Source organism: Apus apus, chromosome Z, assembly GCF_020740795.1.
Source record: "Apus apus isolate bApuApu2 chromosome Z, bApuApu2.pri.cur, whole genome shotgun sequence".
In the NCBI taxonomy this organism is placed as follows: domain Eukaryota; kingdom Metazoa; phylum Chordata; class Aves; order Apodiformes; family Apodidae; genus Apus; species Apus apus.
This window is the reverse complement of record NC_067312.1, coordinates 66,358,857-66,385,442: the sequence shown is the minus strand read 5'-3', so window position 1 is coordinate 66,385,442 and position 26,586 is coordinate 66,358,857.

The window sequence follows — 26,586 nt, the reverse complement described above, 5'->3', positions numbered from 1 at the left end:
AAACATAATCTCAGGTACATCAGGGCATTTAATTTTATAGGACTCAAACAGCTGGAAGGCTTAAAAAACACCCTAAAGTGCCTATCATCTATCTGAAAGTAAGTCTAGCCCTAAGATCAGCACGGCCCTAACATAGCACATTGAAAGGGGAGCAGGTAGTATAGCTCAGTATCTCTGAGTTCCCTCTGCTAATCACAGCAAACAGATAATCTGCCAGCAAACAGATAATAGGCAGGGAAGATCTAAAAGTGATTGTGGAGAGAAGAACATGGAAACAAAATGGCTTTATATGTGAGGGACATGTTCTTGGGCTTGTGTGTTTCACGTGAGACTGATGGAATGAGAAAAGGATTGCACAAGCATTCGGCTATGCATCCCAACAAATGCTCACACAGGAGTACCTCAGGTTCCCAGGCAGCTTTATCTGATACAGAAGAGCACCACAACAGCAGGCAGCAGTCAAGATAGTCTAACCAGCAGTCTGGAACATACAGGAGCCCAGTGTCTCACAAAACCAAGGATTTTGATGAGATACTCCTGTTGAATAATTTAAAAAGAGATTAGAGAATCAAGTGCAAAAAGAGTGTCTGAAAAACTCTGAAGATTTCATCCATTCTTATGCTTTTTTCTTTCCTTCTTAACCGAAGTAAATAGTAAAATCCATCCATGCCTTGTGGATCTGAACACCACCTGCCCTACCTGTTTCAAAAGAAGGTGAAGTTTGTGTCCCACTTCAGGAGCTGAGGTGGCTGGGTTTAGGTAATCAATAGTTTCTCTGGACTTAAAAAAATAGTAATTTTTCACAACATGGGCTTAAAAAAGTTCTATGACATGAATATGGTTTGGTGGACTATTTTTCTCTTCCCAATGGCCCTTAAATCTTGCATGCCCTTTCTGTGGATGAAGTACAAAATCAAAAGACAATCTCCTAGAACTGACATTCTTTTCTGGTTTTGCCTCTGATTGACAACACCTGAGTTTTCAATGCAGGAGCTTAGGAACAGACTTTGGAGTTTTGCCAGCCATCTTCCCTTTCTTGACAGCCAGATGTGAACAGATTTCTTTCCAAAAGCTCTGTAGTAAGCCTAGACCACAACATGGGAAGATAAAGCACAACTAAAATTTTGTAGGCTGATCTAACACCTAAAAGTTTACCAGAAACACTGGGATATCTCCAAGTCAGATGGAAGGTTTACCATGTCCTCTAATGAAGTTTTTAAGCTTGCATAGCTCAACAGCCACTAAGCTTACACTCACGCTTTAGGTAATAGGCCTGCTTGTGCATGTAACCAGAGCAAAGCCCAAGGCATTAATTGCAAGACAATTCCATGTGTTGAAGATACAGGAGAACACAGGTATCACAGTTCATTTTCCATTAAAATTGATGCATGTCTGTTCTTTTGCTGAGGACATTTAAAACACCAATGACTCAAAAGAAACAAGGGCTAGGCAGGTGATCATGCTCATGAAACAGTAAAACCTTTATTGATGAACAAGAATAGCAGTAAATATTGTGCATATGCAGCATCTGACTTACATTGGGGGAATTATGAAGAAAGAACATCAGAGATATAGACCTCAGAGTCACATGAGCTGTAACACAACCTCACAGTAACTGGAAAGGTGGAGTTCCCTCCAGTATTTTCTGAGCTAGTCTTGATCTTCACAAAGAATTCTCACTGTTGGTATACTGGATTACAGCTCAGCTCTTTGCATAAAAATTCATGAGACAGTATCTATTTCAACTGTGTTATACAGCAGTAAAGAGGAAAAAAAACCAAAAAAGTTCAGCCCTACAACTGAGATAGGGTTCATTTTGAGTGATGATTGCAAACCAGCAGTGGAAATTACAGATGCTACTTGGTTCACTATTATTTCGCAGCATCTCCAGTAATCTTCAGTGATCATTTATAACAGCATGTCTGATGACTTTCAAAACATAACTGGAAAAGATACCTCTGTGGAGAGCATGACTACTGAAAGGAGAAATCAATCTTTGCTGCTCAGGGAGTCAACTTCACATCACTGCCATCAGAAATTTCAGTCAGAAATTTCAACACACAGAAATAGAGGGTGTCCCAAACTATTTCACCTTATTGTATCCAGTACAGTGTCATGCATCAAGATGTATCATTCAGCTCCTTTTCTTCTATTCAAAGGTAAATGTGGAAGAGAACCAATTTTAAAAGCAAATCAAACCATCTTATTGCCAGTGGGGGAAGTAAAGAGGCTCAGCTAGACCTCTGCCATGGCCCTCCAACAAAACACAGAAGGTTGTTGTTACACCAGTACAACACCCCACTGGCTCTTGCAGGTGAAGGGGGTCTCTGCACAGTGTTAATTGTAGGGTTGGCTCCTGGACACCCTGTGTCTGCAACTGGACCCCAGCCAGCTAGAGAAGTAATATGGAAACACAACAGTTGCAGCTCTTCATAGCAAGGATTTAATTTTTTATGTGTTCAGAGTACAAACAAAATTGGGCCCTGAACAGTGACAGGTGCTGTTGGGCTCTCTTGTAATAACATCAGAATAATCACGCCGGAAAACCTGACATTTGTATGCAAACTCTTGGGATGGATTAGTTACCCTCCTACTCTAAAGCCACATAAAAGTAGAGCATCACCCTAGGTAGCTAGAAAAAAGAGCAATTGCAGTGAATGTTTCAACACTGGCAAAGAATATCCTGATGTATTTATGGTGAAATGCCCTGGCAAAAGACATTACAGACAAATCTTAGTTGTCTAGAGTCATAAGAAGTTGAGGTCACCCAAACCAAACAAAAATAGGGTTAGTACAGAACACAATAAAGTAAAAACGTAAGAACACTCTATATTGAAAAACTATAAATTACTTCATGGTGATAATTGCAAAGACAACTATGGACTTTTCTTAGAATATTAAGTTCATTCAGAACATGGCAAATCAGACTTGCCACTAGGTAATTATAATAATCATGTTACATCACTGGCTGCTTTGTGGTCTATGCAAATGGATATGTTGATGTCTCCTTCATTCCTATTGGACATATGTCGGTGTCATGTGAGCCACAGTATAACACATCCGCAGGCACATCTGAGGAGCCCTAAACTCAACAGGAATGCAGAACTATCTCCTTACACTTTCAGAAAAGATTTGAAACTAATACCCTTCCAAAGAAAAATTAAGCAGGAAACAGTAGATGAAGCAGGAGAGTGTTTTAATAAAATTTATGTGGTTGCTAAGCTAGTTGAGCTTTCATATTAGTTCTGGGATTCTCTAGTTTTCTTCTACTGCATGCAGAATGAAACCATTTTCACATTCAAATTTCCAGTCACACCACTACAAAGCTCTTACAGCAGACCATAGACAAGGACTTCCCCTCTCCCTAATCCTACACTTGCCACAGAGTTTCCTTTAGCTTCCACCCAAACTCAACACCCACAGCACACCTTGCTGAGGTTTGCCCATTTGCTCTGCATCACAAGTTTGCTCTAAGTCACAGGCTCTGGCTAGGTCTGAATCTTTATTTACTGCATAATGCAGCATACACTATAATGGTCCTAGCCATTCAAGTTCAAGAAAAACACGTGGTGTGCACACACATGCATATCTATTTCAAAGAATGTATTAAGTGCAGGCCCAGCTAAAATGCAAGATGCAATATAATACCAGCAATTAACTGTGCATGTATTTTTTTGTACTAGTGAACTACAGCACAAGTGCTAGCAGTGTGATGCCTTTTCATATGGTGGAGTTTAAAAATAACTTCAGGGCACTCTTGTGATGGCAAATGCATGTATAAAGTATTATTAGAGCAGTTATTGACATAAGCTGCAGAGAAAATCTGCACCATGATAGATGGTAGAGGCATCTGAGAAGCAAAAGGGCAGAAGAGGCAGAAAACCAAACCAAGATATATGCAAAGATTTGCTTGGATTTAGACAATGTCTGTAGGCAGGAGAACATTCTGTTTGGTTTGATTTGTTCTAGAACTAAAAGGCAAAAATATCATAAGGAAAAATTGACCATGATGTTAGACCATAGAACAAGGTTCAGTCTCTCTATCTAGGCTATCTATAGCCTTGTACTGGTCAAACCTTTTCAGTTTCTTTCAGTCATTTCAAGTGTAAAGCATGAAAACACAATTTCTTATAAAGAAAATAAATGGGGATGGGAATGCACAGGAGCATATGTGAGATTCCTCATTAATTAATCCTAGGTGAGATCCTTTGCCATTTTATTTAGGAGAAACTGGAGTGCAAATCTGCCATATATTAATAACTAGTATATGGATGTGAGGTACCTTTAACTTCCTTCTACCACATTGTAACCTCAGCCTGAGTTAGCTGGAGTAGCCCTGGTCCTACGGGGACTGAATCCAGGATCAAAAGAATAAAGAAAAAAAAAAAGGGAATCACCTAAGTTGAACTAATGTCTGGAAGTCCTAAAGTCCAGGTTTTCTTTTGGAACTGCTCCTGTGACTACTCCCTGACAGAGTGCTATGTATTTTGAGTGGCAAGATTACACTGAGCTGCAAGACATGAGGCTTGGTGGCAGGAAGGCAGCCCTGACATGGTGGGACCATGCCAGTGTTGAGCAGAGTGAGCATTACAGGGCAGGGACCTGCAGGGAGGGAAAGGCAAAACCATCTCAGTACTGCCATGTCCACTCACATAGCTTCTCTGAGGTGGTCATTCCATTAAACTCTACAGATCTGCACACCCTGTGTGTCCAGAAAGTGCCTCCCAAAAGTGGAGGAGGTAGTGCCTTAACTCACTTCATGAGCATCAAGAGCCTATCCATACAAGTGACCCCTGCTATTTTCTGCTAGTCCAGAGCAAGAGTGTGTACTGTTTCACACTTGAAACATGTGGAAGCATTCAAAGGTATATCTGCATATTCTGTGCTCAAAAGCTGCAGAAAAGGTCAAATGAAAACTATTTATAGTTGCAGGTACTGCACAGTAACTAATTGTGATAAATGATGGCAAAGAATGCAGATGGATAAAGCAACCATTTCCTAGTATTATATGTTTGTGCTTAATCATTTCTGCTCATTGATTTGTTTCTGTCCCCTTCTGTTCCTGAAAATTTTGCTGTCACTTAAACAGCTATAGATGTTAAAACTAATTTTCTCACTAGGGTGCAGAATTTCAAAATTTGCCAGCCCCCCAAATGGAGTTCTTTCTCTGTGATTAATCTGTACATGAATAGAAAACTTATGGCACTCAACACTTCCAAAGCAGAGGTGGGCATTTTTTCCTGGATCTGTTACAATGACCAATAGGAGACATTGTGAGACCAGCCATTTTCAAAATATGCCAGTGCTGGAATAGCCAGTCTGCTTCGACAGAAGGCTCCTGAAAGCAACACATCCTTGTATCAGAAGGACAACAGCCGTGATACTATATAGTTATCCAACAATATTTCCATGGAAGCCGATAAAACCTGGAAACAAAGCAAGCTTATTTGGCTCAACACAAAAAAATATGTTTATGCTTTGCCAAAGCTACCATTTTATCATTAATGTCATGACACTTGACATTTCCATGAAGCTCTAGCTGAAGAAGGAATAAAACAGTTTTAATTCTTCATTACAAAATCTTTCTAGTTTTGTGGTCCTGATAAAAAAAAAAAAAAAAAAAAAAAAAAAAAAAAAAGGAAATACAAACAATGTACTTTTACAGAGAAAATGAGAAACCAAATAAAAAGAATGCTTTTCCATAGTTTAAAAGAAAAAAAATATTTCAAAGTGCTCTTGTGATTTTTGGAATCTGATTTACAGTTTTGAAGTTCTCTCCTAGCAATATACCAGTACTTGTTGACAGAACATAGCTCTAGTCCTAACAACATTTGTAACCCAGCTCTTAACCTTTCTCAAGTGATTGGTCACTGCATTGACTCTATGAAAAATATTATCTGTCTTTGTCTGCCTATCACATGCTCTCACAAGTAACTTCGTCCATTCTCTAATCTCTGTCTTTATGCATTGTAGGTACTCAGCATGGAAATCCACAGAGCAAATGCATCAGCCCTTTTCATATTTCTTCTTGTAACTTAGCCTGGAGAGGACAAACACTATCCAAGCTGCAGATGATCTGCCAGTTCTCTTTAAGGATACTCTGATACCTTGTACTCTCCTGTCTCCTGACTCATGCTCTCCTACCTTACCCTTGGGGGATGCATAAAAAAGTCACAGGCAAGTTATTGCAGCTTAAAGAGTTACCACTTGTTAACTGTGATATGTTCACCCATAGTGTGTCCATGCTTCAGAAGCTGAAATAAAGGATTAGCATAAACTGGTTTAGCTGACAGGTGAGACCATACTATGAATTCTTACAGTTGTCACCCATAACCTTTAGCACAAAATTTTAGGGCACGGCTGATCTCCCTGTTGCATGTGTAAACCTTGTTTCCATCCTTGACTATTATGTCCCCATGCATCTGTAACAAACACCACAGTAACAACCAAGACCTCTCTGCACGTAAGCACCCTTGGTGAAACATGGAGCACCCCCTGCTTGAAGAATATGCAGAAATACTGAACAATAGAAGGCTGCGGCCTTAAAACTAATGGGCTTTCTGACACCAGCAGAACAGAAGTAGAATAAATTCAGAATGTCATAGGCCCAGTTGTGCATTGAAAATGTCATTCCTGCCTTCTGTGTTTTCCTGACTGGGCTTACCGTTGTTCACACTGTAATTATTCACGCAGTTGGTAGCATACTGTAGACACTCTCCTCACCTTGAGTTAATACATTAAGAACAAGACAACAAAAAAAAGCCATCTCAATATTCATAGATGAATGCTGCAAGTAAATTGCTGACAGAATGTTTCCTGGGGTGGAAAAAATGGAGAAGTTTCTGTTTTATGGGTTGCCAGGGGGAATGGTTTCTAACGCACAGCTCGTGCATTGAAGGAAAATGAACACAGTCCCAAAACCAACACCCTTAGCTCAAGGTTTTCTGTTACTGAGTTATTGCTTTTATTTTATATACAGCGCAAAAAAAGATCTTATTATTATGATCAACATTCCCCAAGAGACACAGAAGCAGTAAACGCAGTAGGTAGGGAGATAGAGGAGGGACTTGTCACCACACCCAGATTGTAGCATTTCTATGGGTTTCAGATAGGGTAGGAGTCATGTTAGTTTGCCAAACACAGGCTCATAGACATTTCTTATAACTGATAAGAGGCCCAATATCTGACCTTTCTCTTCTGCCTTTCCATGGCCTTTCTTGAAATCTGTAGATGTTTCTCATCTTTTTACAATGGTTTTATAACATCTAGAGACCTTTTAAAACACTTACATGAATATACTCCTGAGCTAAAATATTCACACAGAAATGATTAAAACTCTGCAGCCATGGTACACAATAGCCTTATCTTGTCAAATATCACCCATTAGACACACCTTTGGGGCAGGGTCACATCTGAATCAATAGTGCCACCGGATGTTATGGGGTTGCTTAAGATAAAGACTTTCAGATAAAGCAGAAAACAAAGGTCCACAACTACTTCTCATCATTAACAATCTTGCTTAATTTCTCAAGCAGTGTGCTTGTGTTCTTAGTTGTCCCAATTAGCATAACTCCAATTTGGGCAACAATTCCCTGCCTGAATTCATTGTTAAGTCCCATTAAACATAACACCTTTCACATGATCGTAATCTGCTTCATGGGAGAGAGGGCACTTCAGCAATTGCCACTCAGGCCAGGAGGAAGTTTCACTGCACTTTATCGGTGAGCAGAAACTGTGCTGTCTCCAGTTCCTTAGGATCAGAAGTACTGCTTGTATGTAAGGTGCTACAAATAGTAGAGAATCTGGCTCACAACAGTGATGGGTTAGCCCTAATCAAACACTTCTCCTGACTGACATACTCATGGGTTTAATGGGCCAGCCTGCAACAAGCACGCTGCACCTGCTTCTTTTCCAGTAGTTCTGTGGTACATGTCCAGTCAAAAGCAACTCCCTTTCCTGGAGATACAGGCTAAGGGAGCTCAGGATGAGCACTTCCAGTCTGGGGTGATGTGCGAGCTGAAGGCCAGTGCACTGATGATGCAAAAACCTGCCTGAAGTCAATTCACCTTCCATGTCAGCAGCACAAGACTTAAACAAGCAGCAGGTACTGACCCTGCTGTGTGCATGCAAGCCTGTGTGCTGCCGCTTTCCCCTCCTCTTGCTGACTTTCTTTTGAACTTTGTCATTTGTCCCCGCAGCCAAGTTCAGCCTGGTTCCTGCACGAGTGGGGAGCTCATCTCATCGCTGCTCCCACCCTGCCCGCGGGTCCCCCGGCTCCCCCTCCCTCTTTCCCTGTCTTCCTCCAAAGGCCCCTCAGAGGCAGTAAGCTCTTACACCAGCACCTGGTTTCTTTGTTATGCTGCTGGGAAAATTCCTTGGTTCCAGGCCTCCTTCGGGGCACTTGGAGAGCCGTGTTTTCTCCCGGGGCCTCAGCCACTCCATTGTTCTGCCTGGACCTTGTCTATTCACAGCCCAACAGCTGTTAAGGATCACCTCTGTCCAGGGCAGAGATGGAGGCCCACTCCCGGGCTTCTCAGCACAGGAAGCATGAGCAGTACGCAGTCAAACACAGTCATGAGACATAAAAACTGTGCATAAAGTTACAGTGAATTTCATAAGCTGTAAGCAGGTGGATTCCCCCAAAGTGTCAAAATTATTGTCTTTAAGTTATCATCGTCTTATCCTGTTAGTCAGTGAAGACTGATGTTTGAGCAACCCTGCACAACTGGCCATGACTGAATCATTTGAGTTCTTCTCTAAACAACTAAACTTGATAGCAAGAGGAAGGACATGCTGGATCAGAAAGGGAAACCCTGACCAGAGGTTCATGAACTGATGGAGGACCTGAGTTATCTGGCTTCAGGTTCCCAGCCATGTATAACCTTGGTTATTCCACATAACCATACTTGACCTTCTCATGAAGGAAAGTATTTGGCAAATGAGAAGGAAAATTTAAGAGAGAAGGAAGAGAAATGGGGGACCAGAGACCCAGTGATGACATAAGGGCATATAACTACAGAGCATGGAAAGGCAGGAATTACAGACTCCATAAATTATCAGAAAGAAAAGTGTGTAATTTGCTTACAATTGCTTTGCCTGAGAGCTTGACATTCTTACAGCTGCTGTTTCTCTTTCATGAGGGATAAGATTTACCTGCAGGATTCAACCAGATTTTTCACCTGGCTCCAATTCATTCAGAAATCACAAGGAAGCACTCTGTCCATTGCAATAACTGAGCACCACCAGCTTGGAACAGCAAACATGGTCCCATGGATGAGACATCTGTAGCAAAAGAAACTCTGATGGGAAATTCTCTCATTTCCATATGCTTAGGATGTTCTGGGACAACTGCAAATGCAGCACCAGTTACACAGCAACAAAGGTGATCTCCATTGCATCAATTTAGCATACCAAACCATTAAAAGATATTGGATACAAGGTGCTTCCTACAAGGAATGTAATGATATGGAAACTAGATAGGGATTAGACTACCTGGCAGATGTTCAGGTAAAAGAGATGGTTGATATCATTGTACATTGCAGGGAAGATGACCAAATACAGGGTCAACCTACTGCTCTTCATCCACATTTGGCTGGCAAACAACCTCATTGACAGGTCCCCTGCCAAGGCCTTGCCACATGTAAAGGCTGTGCAGATGTTGGGGCTCCCAAGCAACCTGAATCCCCACTTTGGGAGGAGGTGAGCCACTGAGGCCAGTGCTGACAGGTCACAGTCAAAACTGACTACACACCCAGCCCAAGCCCACTCCACAATAGAGCAGCTTCCACTGCTTTCCCCTCACCTACCTGCAGAAGTCACAGCTCTTGTGATGTCAGTTATAAAGCAAATATCTCCACTCTGTATGTGTATCAGTGTCTTGCACACCAGGTAACAGACCTCACTTTTCAGGACAACATTTGCAGGTGTCAAATGTGTGCACTGTGGTTCTTAGCTATGAGTCAAATAGGTCAGATTCTGGCAACTGCTGGTGTGCTCCTGGGCTAGAGAGAGACAGGTTTAAGTTCCTGTCCTGTTTTTTTTCCTTTGGCATTGGACAAACTTCTGGCATCTCTGTGCCTTTATTTCTCCTTTGGTGAAGTGGTGGTGGTGCCAGCACTTCCCGGTTTGATGGGGACAGAGGACATTCAGAAACCCACGGGAAAAACTTCTATATGATGAAAGCCTGCATTACCATGGCATGTAAGTACCTAACACTGTACCCTTTCTTACCATGTTTTAGTGCCAAAAGGAGGTTTTTTGCCATGGATTTTATCAGGTTACAGAGATTAAAAATGGCATCATGTAGTAACTGTAATAGGAAATTTAGAATACATTTTTGACTTACATATGCAGGGAAATAATTTTCTCTTTGAAGATTCATTTATTTGGCATATCCATACTAATATGGCATTAGCATTTGTATTAAGACACCTGAATGACCCAGCTGAGGCCAGGTCCCTGTGGTACTAGAAACTGAATGCACTCAGGGGTTAGAAATCACACAGCTTCCTTCTTTAGATGTTTTCAAACCAAATAAACAGAAGAAATGTATATTCATATGTTACAGCTAGACAACTGAGGCACAAAAAGGAAAAAAAAAATATCCAGATCTACATCTGGAATTTACTTTGTAGTAAAATTAATTTAATTTTTGTTGTTGTTGTTTTTAAAGGAGAAGTGTTTCCCTACTCTTCAGCTTACACAGAAAATACTTAACATTCCTTTCCTACAGATAAGCATAGACTTTTGTTAACTGAGGTATATGGGTGTGATACAGTGCCTGCTACTGTTCAAATCCCAGGACACATCTCAATACACATGCTGAAGGTTCTGTCTTTCAGACAAATCTTCCTCCTCTTAAGGCTGCCTTTTCCCCTTCTGTACTGAGCTGGTGACCAGAAAATGTAGAAAAAAACCCAAGGCAATTCTTGACTGAGCCAGCAGAGGAACAGACCTTCTGGCACTTTTCCAGTAGCCCTGACATTGAGGTTATTACGGAAATCCAATCACACACTTTAGAATTAGAACTTGGGTTATCAAAATTACCAGCTTGTTTTTCACTACTACTAGGGTGAGAGGTGACATAAAAAGAAGAACTAACAGAGAACCGGTAAATACAATTGGCAAGCACATGGGGCAAGGCACAGAAATTAAGAAATTACCATTGGGATTAGATTCCTCAGCCCTATATTAGACCTCTGACAACGGAGTTGAAGCATGACTGACAGAAGATCATGACTGCACTGTTCAGAGCTTGGACTCTGTAAAGATTTTAGCCAGAACCCTGACAGAGAAGTAATTAAATAAATCAGACTGGAAAATGGCATGTTGTTCACATTTTGGGCCATAGACACCACTTGTCATTCCATGACATACATGCAACAATGGGAAAAGATGTAGTAAGGATATTCAAGTCTAGCCAATATTTTAAAGCTCTAAGTTTAGTGACAATTCTTCAGGCAGACACTAAAAAGAGTAAAAATATCCCAGTAATTCCCTAATCTTGTCTGCCTACCTCCTAATTCCATCATCTGCTGCCATCCAGAGAATCTAAAGTCAAATTACGTGATCGAATCTTCTCTGTCCATCCCAATTACAGGACAAACCAGCAAGGTGCTGAACATTTGCCTGGTGTCAGGATAGAGTGAGATGGCTGTATACTTCCAGAGATTGCCCCCTTATCCTGGGCCCTTACAGGATTCAAGAGTCAGATGCCAGTGACACAGATTTACTCGAACAGGCAACATAAAACAATGGGCAAATGAATGCAAACCTGAAAAATCTTAAGAGGAAAAGGATGGTGCAAACTCTCCAGTCTCTATTTACTTTTGTTCATCATCAGTGATTAGCCCTGTTCTGATATACTCCCTTGAGAATATTTGAGGAACAACATAGTAGTCAGGATCCAAGTTGGGTTTCAATTTCTTTAAGCAACAGCTGACATTAACCCTTCTTCCAGATTGTCTTTTAACATTCTGTGCAGGGCTCATGTATTCTGGGCACCAAACCAGCGTCAGCACTGCCAGGTGGGGGATAGCTGATTTGGGGAGAAAGACAAGTGGAGGTATCAATATCTCACCAAAGCAAAACAGCAGAATTTTATGGCTTCTCCCCAGTCTCCACATTTCTTGGTCTTCTGCAAGGGTGGAAATCCTACCAACAAGGATTTTTTGAAATCTCAGATTCTTGCAGATCTCTGTCCTGATTTGTTCTGGATACTGCAGAAAAGAATGCTTGGCCTGGACATGCAGGAATGGAAGTTTATGTCAAACATGGGGGGCAATAGATGCATTGGGGGATTATGTCACTTAGGAAGTAAAGAATTTTCTGCCAGCAGTAAGTTGAGCTATTTGTACAACCTACCTGAGAAAAAATAATACCTTTCTTTGTGAAGAAGCACAAAAAGTATATGGCAACACAGCTGAGACATGTTCTTAAGTAAATAGCTATTAAAAATAAAGCTGTTTAAAAAATGCAATGATTGGGCATTGAAGTTAATGCATTTGCCAGGGTTTCTACAGCAACACAGTGAATAAACTTAAAATCATAATGAAATAGTCTTTTATTTTAACTATGTATAAGAATTCAATTTGTATGTCTTCCACTTTCCAGCTTCTCTGTTCTCCTTGACACTTCAGGAGAGGAAAAGAGAAAGAAGGAGGCATAACCATTCAACTTGACAATATAGCTCCTGAAGTGCACAGGTATGGATTGACCACTTCACTGCATTTGCAATGCAGCTGTTATCTTCTGAAGGTTAATCAGGTACTCTACAATGAGCTCTAGAGATGGTGAGCACTTCAGAGTCCTGTTAGCTTCAAAGGGAACTCCAGTATCTTTGACAACCTTCCTCCACTCCAGGACCAAGATCTCTAAAGGCCAGGTCAAAATACTACTTCAACCTGCAGGTCACATTTAAAACTCTGGACTTCTCAACACCTTTTTTTTAGGCATGCAGGTATTAAAATTATTTCTTGGCATATTGAGTACCTGTTGCAAATATGCAGGCCGCATAAAACCATTTCAAATAAAGTGGTTACCACATTAGCACTGTGTTTCTGAGATCTACTGAGCTGATCCCCCTACTCTAACTGAATAGGCTTTGATCAAATCGTTGTAGTTTTGACCCTGAGTCTGGCACACAGCCTAACCAGTTACAAGTTTCTCACAAAGCCAATAAGCATAATGGTAAGCTACCTAGAACAGGACCTTAGTTTATTGTTCTTCCTTACTGCCACACACTGACACATCCAGTCCCTGACAAACCTGCCCCCACCCACCCGTTGTCTCACCAGAGTAACTAGTTTGCTCTACATGTTTTCCACCAAGCAGCACAATGGGTATCTTCCTCTGTCTGCCCTCATGTGTTATGTAGAAGAAACATAACTTGTATTAATGCTAGCTCAAAGTCACACACACGTGCACACACACGCTCTCAGATAAATCCCTCTCTCTATTACAATAAATATCTCATAAAAAATGACATACCCTGAAAGGATTCAGCAGCAAAATAACAGCTGTTGCATAGTTAAAGTTTGTGGGTTTTTTTAATTTTTAACTGATTAATATGCTGATCAGGTTCTTGTAATCAAAAGCAAGGGACATTAATCTCATAAAACATGTAAACTGTGTTGTAGTGGGGAGGAGGAAGGAAACTGTTGGCAAAGCTGTAGCTTCTTTTCTTTCTTTTCTTTAAGGGTAGAACACATCTACTAGTGGAGCTGAAAGTGACTTCATGTCACCCACCCAAGGCCCAGAGCAGCAGAAGGAGATGAAGAGAGGATAGAGAGCTTTTCACCTCTTGGCCTGTGGTTTAACTCTTGTCCTGACCTGCAGGCTGAGAGCTGTTCCTGATCTCTGTGTGAATGGAGTCTGTACCCACCTCAAAATAGTCATGAGTCATGACTGCAATTGTATCCTTTCTAGACAGACAGAAAAAAAAACCCAACACCTCAGGGATTTAAAACAGCACCTGTTGAAGAGAGTGGGGCCCTCTTCAATGACTGCAAAAAAAGTATTTTATAATAGCATTAGACAAGGAGAAGAGAGGCTGGCGTACTCACCTATATGGACAATTTCTTAAGGTATGTGCAAAAGTTTGTCAAAGAAAGAGGCAGTGGCAGGAGCTATTAATTGGCATGCAAGAGATTGATGTTTGAGCATCAAGTGTTCAGAGAGTGAGGTATCATATTGGAGATGTTTAAATAAACCTGATAGGGAAGATGTCATTTTGTTCTTTACAAAAATAATAACTTCTGTATATATAGCAAACTGAACAAGATAGAAAAGTTGAGGTACCTGTGTATTTAGTCAATCTATGGGGAAAAAAACAGCAAACAAATAACAAAAAAAAATCCAAACAAACAATGAAAAAAGCCAAACAAGAGAGAGCTGCTTTTTAAAAATAAACTCAACAAATGGTTATATTTTATTGAGCTAAGGACACTGAGTTCTTTAGATGTTTTAACAGTTTAATCAATACCTTTCTCCAGGTTCATTAAAAAGAGGAGTGAATGTTTCAAAAATATGTGCAGGGAGATAGCAATGCAAAAGGTGCATGAGTTTGATCAGTTACGATGCTTTCTAGTGGTGAAATACTATTAAAACTAATTGGGTCTTCTTGGGACTGTCATACATAACTTCTGAGGGAACAGGACTCTGGACATCTCCATTATAGTCAATAGAGAGATGCATTCACAATGATGATTATATCAGATCTGGTTTAGATTGTTCCAATAGGATTTGTCATCTAATCTTTCGTGAATAGATCCAGTCACTTGAAGTTAAATCTAGTGAGGCCAATCCACTTATATGCACAAAAATAAAACAACATTTGCAGAGGCTTGGAGGCAACCAGGTAGTTATGACCTAACTGACAAGCACTGGGTTGATGAAGCTAACAACTAAAACTTATGTTAATATTATTCCAAGATATAGATTGTTTTTTTAGCTGCAGCTTTTTGTTTACTTCCAGGACTAATCTTCCATAAATTACTTGAGAAGTATGCATTAAATATCAAATGCATAGCTGATTCTCTAAAGACTGGATACAAATTTTGGGTCTGTAGGAAACTTCTAGTTAATGCCCTTGCATGAGATGAGAACTTTGAGAAAGATGCCCCAGGAGCCACGAATTCTTGTTGAGACAAATGGTTCTTTTTGCTTGCTTTTTCTGGTAGGACATCTGTAGCACTGGATTAAGTCCAAACCTACCCTTAACATCCAAACAGACAGATTTAGGAATTCTAGGATTTGTTAGAAGCCACGTGAACACCTTGGGAAAATAATCATCCTGCAAAAATCTTGGGTCCTTTCTATTTCCCTATGATTCTGGTAGCAGTCAGAGGCAAGATAAAAGATTATGTATATCATATATATTAAGGACAGGTTGGATGAGGCTTTGCAGAGCCTGGTCTAGTGTGAGATGTCCCTTCTCATAGCAGACAGGTTGGAACTTGGTGATCTTTAAGGTCCCTTCCAACCTTAACCATTCTATGATTCTATGTTTGCCTTTGATATGATCTGTCATCCTTATATTCTGTCATGTGGATACAAATTGTGACTCTTGGTACAGCTGAGAGAAGAACTTAACAGAAGGTAGAACCAGTGCCCCTAGGGACAATCAAAGTTGTAGGGGTAGCCCTGGGCTGTACTACAGGCAACTAGACACAACAGCTTCTGTGGTCAAATAATAGTTTCAGTCAACAAACCTTCATATGCTGTACCAGAAGTGGAGCACTGTCACCACTGAATGCCTTACACTGCCCTGGTATTTTTCTTTGAATTAGGACTATAGCCATAGGAAGAGAGTAGCTAAACCACTAGACAGAAGTGAAAAAATTAACTGGAAATAATTTTTTGGTGCATTTTCATAGAAGCTATTTTACATATGATAACCTTGCCAGACAGGCCATTTACCCATGACGGTCACTAAAATTAAAATCAGCTGACATGTTTGCTGTTACTGCTCCTATTTCTATCACGCTGGTGAGTCATGTAAAATATTATTCCAATGCTGACCTTAGAAGAAAAATGTTCTTTAGTTCTTGAATCTCTAAATGCTTGGGGAAACCCTGGTAGATCAGCAAATTAAGGCACTCAGAGGACAGTAAAAGGGATTGAGCCTCAAACCCTGTGCTAAAACTTGCTACTCGTATGAGTTCCAGAATATACAAGGTACAATAACAGCTGAATCATTTCAATTCAGGCAATTCAGGCATATGCAAGATCTAAGATTTTAAGACACACAGATCCTGAAGCCTTGCTCAAAAAGATTCAGAGCAGCCAGATAAATCCAGTGCTTACTGATGAGGCAGATCTTGTCAGTCCATTGACTCACCTAGCAGTTTGCCAGGTGCTGCTGATGGCCTACTGAAAACAAAGTATCATAGGCAGCGTAAGATGATTGCAACAATTATGACCTCAGGAGTGATATTGTGAACAGAAATTTCATTAATCAATGTCCAAACAGCAACTTTGAAAGTGTTTTCAGACATCAGCTGGGAAAAAAAAGTGCTGATAAGGATGTCAGATCCAAAGCAAGTGGGAAACCACTTGGAAATACATTATTTGTGACTCAACCAGAGAAGTAGACATTAAGCTCTGCTTTCCGGGTGCTAGCAACAATGGATTGATAATCAGGTGTCATAGTTTGGGCCCAACACAGCAACAGAAGAACAGCCCCGTGGCCATTCACTCAACTCCCCCCACACACACTCTGAGATGAGAAGGACAAAGCTCAAGGGTTGAGACAAAGGACAAGGAGGGTTCTTCACCGATTAAGGTCCTGGGCAAAACAGACTCAGCTTGGGGAAAAAGTAATAATTTAATTTCACACTAATCAAACACATACAGGACACAGACAACGCACAGAGCAGGGCTTGCATATGTTACCCCAGCCCTCCCTTCTTCCTGGGCCCAAATCCCTTTGTTCTTGGTTTCTCCCCCTCCTTCCCCCCAGCGGCACAGGGGGATGGGGATGGGGTTTAGAGTCAGTTCACAGGCTGGTGGTTCCTGCAGCTCCTTCCTCCTCAGGAAGAAGGATTCCTTACAGACCTACCCTGCTTCCCCACAGGGTTCCTCCCATGGGAGAGAGTCCTCCACGAACCTCTCCTTCATGAGTCCTTCCCACCAGGTCCAGAGCTGCTCCAGCCTGGGCATCCCACAGAGTCATGGGCTGCTTAGGGAACAGGCATCTCCCCTGGCTCCAGGGTCTTCCAAAGCTGCACAGTCAGAGTCCACAAGCAGCAAATCCACTGGCCACAGAATCCAAGTCCACTGGCCAAGTTCACCCCTCCTGGCTCCTTCAGGGAATGCTCCACCACGTTCCTCCATGAATGCAGGGGGACAGCTGCCATCTCGCCATGGGCTGCAGGGAAACTTCTGCTTGGGGATCTTCTTGCCCTTCTTCTTGACCAACCACCAGCACTGCTTTTCTTCCCCAGCACAGCTCTTCTTCCACAAATCCTTCTCTGCTCAGGTGTTATTGCTGTTCTTTCTTATGTTAATGGCTGAGGTTCATCTATTGTCCCTCTAATGGCTCCTTGGCTGGGTTTGGGGCAGGTGGAGCTTCTTATCTTCTTACCAGAGCCTCTCCCGGGGCCCTTCCCCTGCTACCAAAAAACCCACCAAACCAAACCAGCTCACCATGAAAAAGAAGAAAGGCAATTCCAACTAGAGAAATATCACTGCATACATACCCTGCAGATGGAATAGGCTTGGTCCACAGTAAGAAAGTTGTTTACAACGCATATGCAGACCTTGTGAAATCTGATTATCATTAGCATGAAAAGAAGGTGCAGAAAGTCACAGAACTGTGGCAGTGTCAAGTTCCTTAAAGTTAGAAGGTTCTTAGATGGGCAACAGAGTAGGCATAAGCATTAATTTCCAGGGCAGAGCTGCAGGTGACACAGCTCAATAAATACAATTCTGCATAGCTGCAAAAAGAAACTTCATTTCTTCTTCCTGGAAGAACAGAATAAATAGCAGATTGCAAAGCTAAATTCTATTACACTGTTCTCTGAAATACCATGTGTGAGCTGCTCACCTTCAAGCTCACAGAAGACCATTATGAAGAAATCAAAGTTTTAAAATAATCTCCTGCATTCCATGCTTGAAATAAAGGATACTAATCAGTCATAATCTCTGCTGAAAACCCAGAAGGCTTCAGCAAGCCTACATGCTGCCAACTGTGTCAGAAAGATGGAACTCTTGAATCAGACTCTTAAGATTCACTGACTTTAATAATATGACATAGCACACTCCCTTGGGCTTGACACATGCAGCTTACTAACTAGCCCACGTGTCTTTTTGAAGTGGCACTCTTTTAGTACTGTGGTAGGAGAGCAGAATTTTTTTTTTAATTTTTATTTATTTTTTTTAATTTGGACAAACACAGAAGCTTTTCCCCAGATCCTTCAGAAGCTGCATGAGTTAACACACCCTGCGGATGTCCCTGAAGAGTAACAACACCTACCAGCAGCTGCTCTTGTCAGCTTTCTGCACCAAAAAGGCAAAATCCAGATGCAAAATGCCTGTTTTGGTTTGTTTGTTTGTTTGTTTTTCCATGTAAAGACCATGCATTTCAGTCTTAAACAAATGCAGTCACACAGAAGTATTTTGAGACCTGATCTGCTCAGTCCGAAGTTCTGAGTGGACAACTAGTGCCAAAGACAATTTGGAAATGCAAAGGAATGACTGTGTCAGCAGTGCCCACAGCACTCTAAGGCCTACAAAATGGTGCTATGCCTGCGTCTATCACACCACTGCAGATTTATGCATCTGCTACAGATTCACAATTGCATCAAGCTGTAGCAGCTGTAGATATATATAATCAGAAAGGCTGAGAAGGAAGAGGAGAGGAATGTGAGCCTGTTCCATGAAGATTTTGAGAAGGAAAATTATTTCAATATTTGAAAAATAGAGCTGGTGTGGGCATTATCTGATGCAGACATCTAAAAGCGAGATATCACTAACAGAGGCACTAATGTGGTCTCCCTTAACAGGCATTTCTAAGCCACAGAACATCTCATCCTAAGATAGACATTTGAAGTAGGTCACTGGATTGTGCCCTAGAAAGATATTTCCTTTCCATTGCCTATAAAAAGCAACCTAGATGATTAGCTCAGACTTAGGTATCTAGAATTAAGTGAGCTAAGGTGTTTTCATCATAAGAAGTTGGTGTTACTTGCTTAGTTATTTAAAGAAGAAATAAAAATATTACACTTGTTTTAAGAATCACTTTCTGACAAGTAAACAATTACAATGTTGTAAAGCAAAATTATAGTTTCCTTCGACAGAATATCAACATGAAGAACACAGTCACCTCAATGTAGCTTTCGTTCATTGCAGGATATCATGTCTGACCAAAGTTTGCAAGCATACATGAGTTCAAAAGCATTGTTAGAATGCATTACAGAAGTCATACCAAAAGCCAAAATTTTAGTCTCGCTGACTGTGTAATTGAAATACCTAGAGTCAGAAAAATATCCTATACTGTAATTTCAGACTTCTAGCTGCTGTAGTTTCATGCGTCTCCCATGACACGAGCACAAGGAATATGATGATTTTCACAAAACTGAGAGACTACGAATTATCAGAACATCCATTTTGCATTGTATTGTGAGTGCAGCTCCAGTATAACCAACTAGTCTTCCACAGAAACTTCTCCACAGTCCTGACAGCAAACGACTATTTCAGCTGCTCAAATACTCCAGCAACTCCACTAGCAAATATTCACTCATATCTGTAATTATTATATGCTTTTAAAAAACTTTATTGGAGTGGGTATTTTGTTTGCACTATTGTCTAACAGACAGTAGAGGATGCACAAAGCATACAGGGACTGAAGAGTACAAAGTGTTTTGTACTGTACAGGGCCTAACTTTGTGCAAAGCCTTTCACAACAAAAACACAGAGAAACTGTAGTTGCTGCTCCAGTTCATACATCCACTGGTGGGATGGACAGAAGCTGGATACACAGCAGCCCCCTGGCATGACCATTTGATTATGCCATTCATAAGAATACCTGAACATGGGTGAGTTTTCTCTTAACATAAAAATCTCTCTCATACAAAAATTAACACACCCTGTTCTCTCTCCTGTACCTTTTTTCTATGGGTATTTGAAGCATGCACCAAGATTAATCATATTAGTCACTATTTGTCATGTTCCTGATTGCTGACTGAAATATTTAAGTCAGGGGTTTCACCAGGAGGAAAGCCATAAATGGCTGAAACCTGGTGATACTGAGTTTGCAATTAAGCTGTCCAAAGTGACAACTGAGAAAATCTGAAAACAAGAGATAGAAAGGCTGTACAGGATCACTGAAAATTATGGCTTAAATAATTAAGGAGGAAAAATAATTTCTCTAATTGGAACTCTGGCCACTCATAGGTGAGCATCCATTTTAAGGGGCAATTAATATGTTTCCTTTGTTTGATAGCAATGAGGAGGGTGTCTGAAGGGTGTCTGAAAAAAATAATATCATGAATTAGCAAGGGAACAGATGCAGCTTGTTATTATTAAAAATTTGATGATGAACAACTTACAACTTGAATATCAGAAAACTATTTTTTTTACTTCAAATTTTATTTCTACCTTAGCATATGGATGTGAAATCTGGAAATCCATCAGAGGCATAGACAGATGTCTAAACTCCTTCAAAAGCAAACACCTAGAAAAACAATAGATACTAAATGGAATGAATTTATTAAAAGTGCTGAGATTCCTCAGACAATGAGTCTTTAACTCTAAAATTTTGAAGTAAGAAAACAGAACTACCTGTAGCATAAATTAATAATTAAATCAGAGCATCTGCCATTGCAAGAATGTCAGGAAATGCTGTGAAAAAGCACATGTAATGGGTTTGAACTAGTAAAACTGTTTGAACTTCACAGCACAGAAGCTTTGGAAATTACGTCCTATTACTGAAAACAATGACTGAACAGTATTTACATCACAACTGGTGTTTCTTATGGCATAAAAGATTCAGATTCAAATTGTGAAACAAAAAACCAGAGCCTCCTGAATTAGTAGACCAAGCATGTAAGCACATACAGCAGCTATACAGAGACAAAAACTGCTTAAGTTTGCTTGCAAGCATGAGGGTAAAATATGTTCTCAGAAATGTTGAGCAGCTCAATAAAAAAGTAGCAAGCTCTTTTTTATGCAATGAATAATTTTTATATTTCCAATGTATGTCAATGCCTACTTTTTCACAAACTATACTGTTTGTCCTTTAATTGAATAATGGGCATTGTTTTTAATGCTTTTTTTTTCCTTTTCATGCAAACAAAACAGCCAGTGACACCAAAATGATAATATATAGGAGACGGAAAAGATAGCTTATTATTCTGATATGGAATGGTAATTAACCTAAAATATAAATTACATTTCCTCCAAATGCATCACAGATGTTAATATTTTGGGGTTTTTTATAGATAGTTCTGCATCATGGTAGTTCTTAAAAAGCTAAAATAATCTAACCTTTTCCCTTCCTTCCTAGTAAGGAGTATAAACACATCTCTCTTTTAATTAAATGTTGAAAATATATGAGATCACTGAGATTTATATAGGCAGATTTGGCAGCCTTTTCATATTTACTTGGACGGTGAGGTATATTTTTATGTATGCCTCTGTCAAAATAAGTATGTAAACCATTCTTTATTTTAGTAAGTCTTTTTTATTAGACATGGATCAGACACCGATAGTGTCAGCAGACCTATTCTCTGGCCACTTAAAGTTGTGAAAATTAGAAATAGCATCACTTAAGTCAGCAGAGTTGCAGTGATGTAAAAACAGCAAGAGGAGAAGAGGGTCTGGGATGCTTGTAACAACTGAGGCTTGTGAGTAAAATCACTCCTGTCAGTCAACAATTGCAAACTTGTCCTATGAGTCAGGTTGGAATTGCATTTTCCTTCTGCAGCCTTATGTTGGTTTTTCATTGGTAGTTTCACCCATTTAATTTGTTTCCTTATAAATATGTTTTGTCACTGCCAGTTGTCAATGGGCCTACACCACAAAATTCAGATCCAGACCTAAATGCAGATCATGTTCCATTTTGCCCTGACCAAAACTTCTGGTTTGGCCAGTCACATTATTGAAAGTAAACCACAGCATGGGGATTTGGACACAGGTCCAGCCTCAACTCCCCTGGATTCTGGGAATCTTCTGATCCAGGGGTTTGTTTCCAGGCTCCTTGTAATTTGTGCTATTTAATATCTGCTAATCTTTTATTTTTATTTCTTTGTCTCTCATTTCAGACTTAAGAAACTTATTTGGGAAAAAACAGAGGGAGTCAAACCCATCTTAGAATACGTATTCCAATATCAGTAGACACCTGCAGGGAGATGACAGATAAAAAAGGGGGTGGGAAAGAGCTGCAGGGTAATGTTTAAAAACACAGGCCCAAACAAAAGCAGTCAGACACTGTTGTGAAGAGAAGAGTTTCCATCCTCAGGATGGCAAACTGCTTCCTGAAACCATCTAGGACAAAGGTGCATTCTGCAAGACAGTGCCAGGGCTGCTCAGAGCCTCTCCAACCCACCCAAGTGCTGCTGTGAATTGGAGACAGCAGACATGTCCAGCAAGGGCTGCAGGGGAAAAACTGCCACCATGGCCAGGGCTGCCTGACAAAGACAGTACAGGAGGCGGTCACAAAAGGATTGATTTCCTGCTGTCTCCCCACAAGCAGGTCTTTGTGCTCTTCGTGAGGTGCACTGCTTTTGGCCTCCCTGTGGCTGCCCTCTCCACAGATGTCTCCCACTGCAGCAGCACCTGCATATGCCAGGACCCGTAATCCAGGGAGCTGGGAGCAGACTGGAGGTGAATCAGAGAACCGTGAGAACAATTAATGCACAAGGGAATGCACCCCATAGCTTAAATAAATCAAGTCTTTCTCAGTGAAAAACACATTAAGGGGATGAATTAGTTAGAGATTACAGCCACCTATGAGGAATAAAAATTTGATAATAGAGGAGTCTTTGTGTCTGGAGACAAAGACATATCAAGGTTTAACATCTACTGAAGCTGAAGGTAAAACAATTTAGAGTAGAGAGAAAGAGGGACAATTAACTGCTAGACAAACACACCAAATTTGGATTTAAAGATTTGCTCTGAATTTCCCCCACAAATATTGGATTTTTTTTCCCTAAAAGATAGACTGCAGTTTAAGCAGGCATTAATTGTAGGAAGTTCAACTGCATGCATTGCAAAGGAATCAGAATAAAAGATCAAAACAGGCCCTCCTAGCTTTGTAAATAAGCAGTCCAATAATAAGCAGCTAAACTCACATTCCAGGCTCCTGAGGATGCATTTCAGGCAGGAACGTGACATGACTTTCCAAAGGCTGCATGACAAATCTGTGCCCAGACCTGAAAGGAGACCCCAGGATTCCTGACAGGAATGCTCTTTGTGCTTGCTGTGTTTCCATCCCTCCCTTCCCTTTTTGTCCCATTCTCTTCATACTTGCTTCTGTGCACATGACAGGTTTCATCCCTACCTGGTCTCTTCTCTACCCTTCCTTCTCCCTCTCACTCTTTCCTGTGGAACCTGTCAAGCACTGCACTAATGTCTTCTGCAAATGGATTGGCTGCTGCAGGATGCAGTGCTGTTGGCCACATTTTCCAGGAACTATCCACAGCTTGTAAAGATCAGCTAAAGGAGGCACAAGGAAAAGGAAGTCTACTCCTGACCTGAGTGTCAGAAATTGGGACCAAATGGCTGTGCCAAAGACACTGAGTGCTGCAGTCCTTCCTCTCCAGCAGCTGTCCCTGAGCCCTGCACTCAAGGAGCAGCAGCAAGTGACACAGGGAACTGTGTCTGCCTTGAAAAAGCATTTAAAATCTTGGACATCTGCCTAGCTGCCATGGAGCACTCTCCATGACCCCATGAGAAAACACCACCTCGGTCATTTTACTGTAATCCTACAACAGGGAGTTGCCCGTCTTAGCATACGGAAATGAGGGTGGACCTAGAAGTACCTGCAGCATTGGACCTCATCATTTTCCCAGTTTCATCTTACCATAATATTCTGCAATGTGTATCTAAAATCTCAACTTTGTCTATTGCTTTAAACAGTCACTTTTCCTCTATTTCCAAACGCCTTAGATCAGTTCTGTTCAAAAGAAGAACATATTAATAGCAACCTCTATATTCCCTCTAGGATGCTCTCAAGTCTTACTGTGTTTTTAATCTTTGCAGAGCCCAAAAACCCAAACACATCAGGTGATGTGAATACCAGCTTTTTTTCATTTCTTTATGGATGTGACTGGTTAGGAGTTCTGCAAAGATTAAAAACCCCATTCAATAAAACTACAGATTTGAAAAAGGTGCATCATGATATGATTAACAGGGGATTCAAAGGAGAAGATAAAAAGAATATTCCTGACATCCACGGAGTAGTAAAAATGTACAGAATAAGTGGAGCAGCATTGGCCTGCTATCTAATAACAGTGAGAGATAAAAAACCTCATCAAAACTTGGAAGCCATCACAAGTAGAAAGATTAGGATGAGATTTCTGGATTTCCAGATTGAGAAGGGAGAGATTCTGCTTAGATTAATCAAAAAAGATTCTGAAACTACAGAATAAGTAAAACTGCTAAAATAGAAAACCAGAACAATTTGTTTTGGATACAGGCTGCAGACTAATATTCATGGTCAGGGGGTAGAGAGGAATGAATTTCTAGTGTGTACTAGGGCAGCAAGAAGGACCTAAAACATAAGACATTTGGAATCACAGTCAGTAGGCAGAGTGATGTGACTGGTGTGTCATTTACCAGCTCTAACTTCAGTTTTCTCAGTTTGCATTAATGATACATTCAAAACTTACTTCTTTGAGTTTTGTTTTCATCTTGCTCTTCAAATATGTTTTACCCTTCTAGCACACAGTCACCATTTTGGTTTGTAATGTAACAATATTCTATGCTTCTTGTTTGCAACTTCAACTCTTTCCTGAAAAGTTAACCTCCATTTTTGGGGGAAACACAGTGAAACAGAAAATGACAGGCAGGAGAGATGCTTATTATTGCAACTTTTGAGTAAGCAACTAGACAGTGCCTTGGTCTTGGTGCATCCCCACAGAGTATCTTGACCATTTGCTGTAACATTTTGTAGGCTGATGCATAATGAGGCAATAAAGCTCATCAGTGGGTGACAATTCTGTTCCATGGCAACTTCCTGTGTTTCAGATTATTGTGCCACACTGGGGCATGAGAAGAATGTTTTCATGAAAGGCTGTAAATGCCTGCTCTCAGGCATTTCTGTTACCTGGTGACTATAGTCCTCACCCAGGATACTCCTTCCCCACTCTCCCCACCCGCCCATTCCAGTTTACTCAAAGAGAAGCATTTGTTTTCCTTTATTATAGTCAAGATATAATCCTTTTCCAAGCATGATTTCAGCCCAGTTTTTTACCTGAGTTGTTGGACTCAGTGATCTCAGAGGTCACTTCCAACCATGACAACTGTGTGATTCTGTGAACAACAGCTAGGAGTTACTTCCATCAGACTCAACTTCAAATCAGAAATCAAAACCCCCGTACTTGCTTTACTGCAACTATGCAGTCTGCCCCCATGGAAACAACAACAACAACAAATTCTCTTATAAAAGGATAACCCCAGGAAGTTTTTTCAAGTAACTGCCAACCTAAAGCTGTGCAAAAGAATCACCGTGAGGATAAGTCAGACTGAGCACAAAGCTGCAGTTCTGAATCTGTTGTGTGACTCGTGACACAGACTGAGGTCTTTGAGATACTACATTTCAGGGGTAGGTGTTTTTTTTGCTGATTCTCCAATATAAGCAAGAGACTCCAACAATCTTAGATACCCTGTGTGTGCAGCACCTTCCAAACACCTAGTGTCCCCACCCATTCTAAGCATCAATTACCATCATTACTTGTTAACATACTCTGTGCATTCAGCATCTTTAAGGAGAAAAACATCAAACAACACCAGCTCCACTGCAGTGTGTGACTTCATCATAACCTCTATGACACATTTAGCAAGGAAATATCGCATAAACAGCAGGGTAAATTTATCTTTAACAGGTGATGAGTGCTTAGTTTTGAATCAGACTTATTTTATTTGAAAGAGGAGACAGTTACTGTACTCTTGACATAGTGCTCTTCCCTGCACTGCCATATCTTATTAACAAAACATAATGACATGAAAAATTAGAGTTTCCTCCATGTGGTCACACAATACCATGCTTGATCGTCCTAGCCAGACTTCGCTTTCCCAACCCGCCGATACTCTTGCAGCTGAAATTACACAATGTTTTCTTGACCAGCATCTGTGGAACAGAAATCTTCAGGCTCCAGAAAGGCTTGGGAAGGCAGACTGCTTCCTTACACGTGGTTGCTTTTGTCAGCACATAAATCCATCCCTGAGAGGCCTCAGCAAAGCCTTGTTGATCCAGGGGGGAGTGCCTCAGTCAGATAGGAGGGGCCAGTTTTTCTCAGTCTGACTGAGAAATACAGGGAGCTGGGAAAAGCCCGGGCACCCAGAACTTTGTAGTTTTAAATTTTCAAGGTGCTTTTTGTGATAATGTAACTTTCTCAACAGACAATTCCACAGGAAATTACAGAA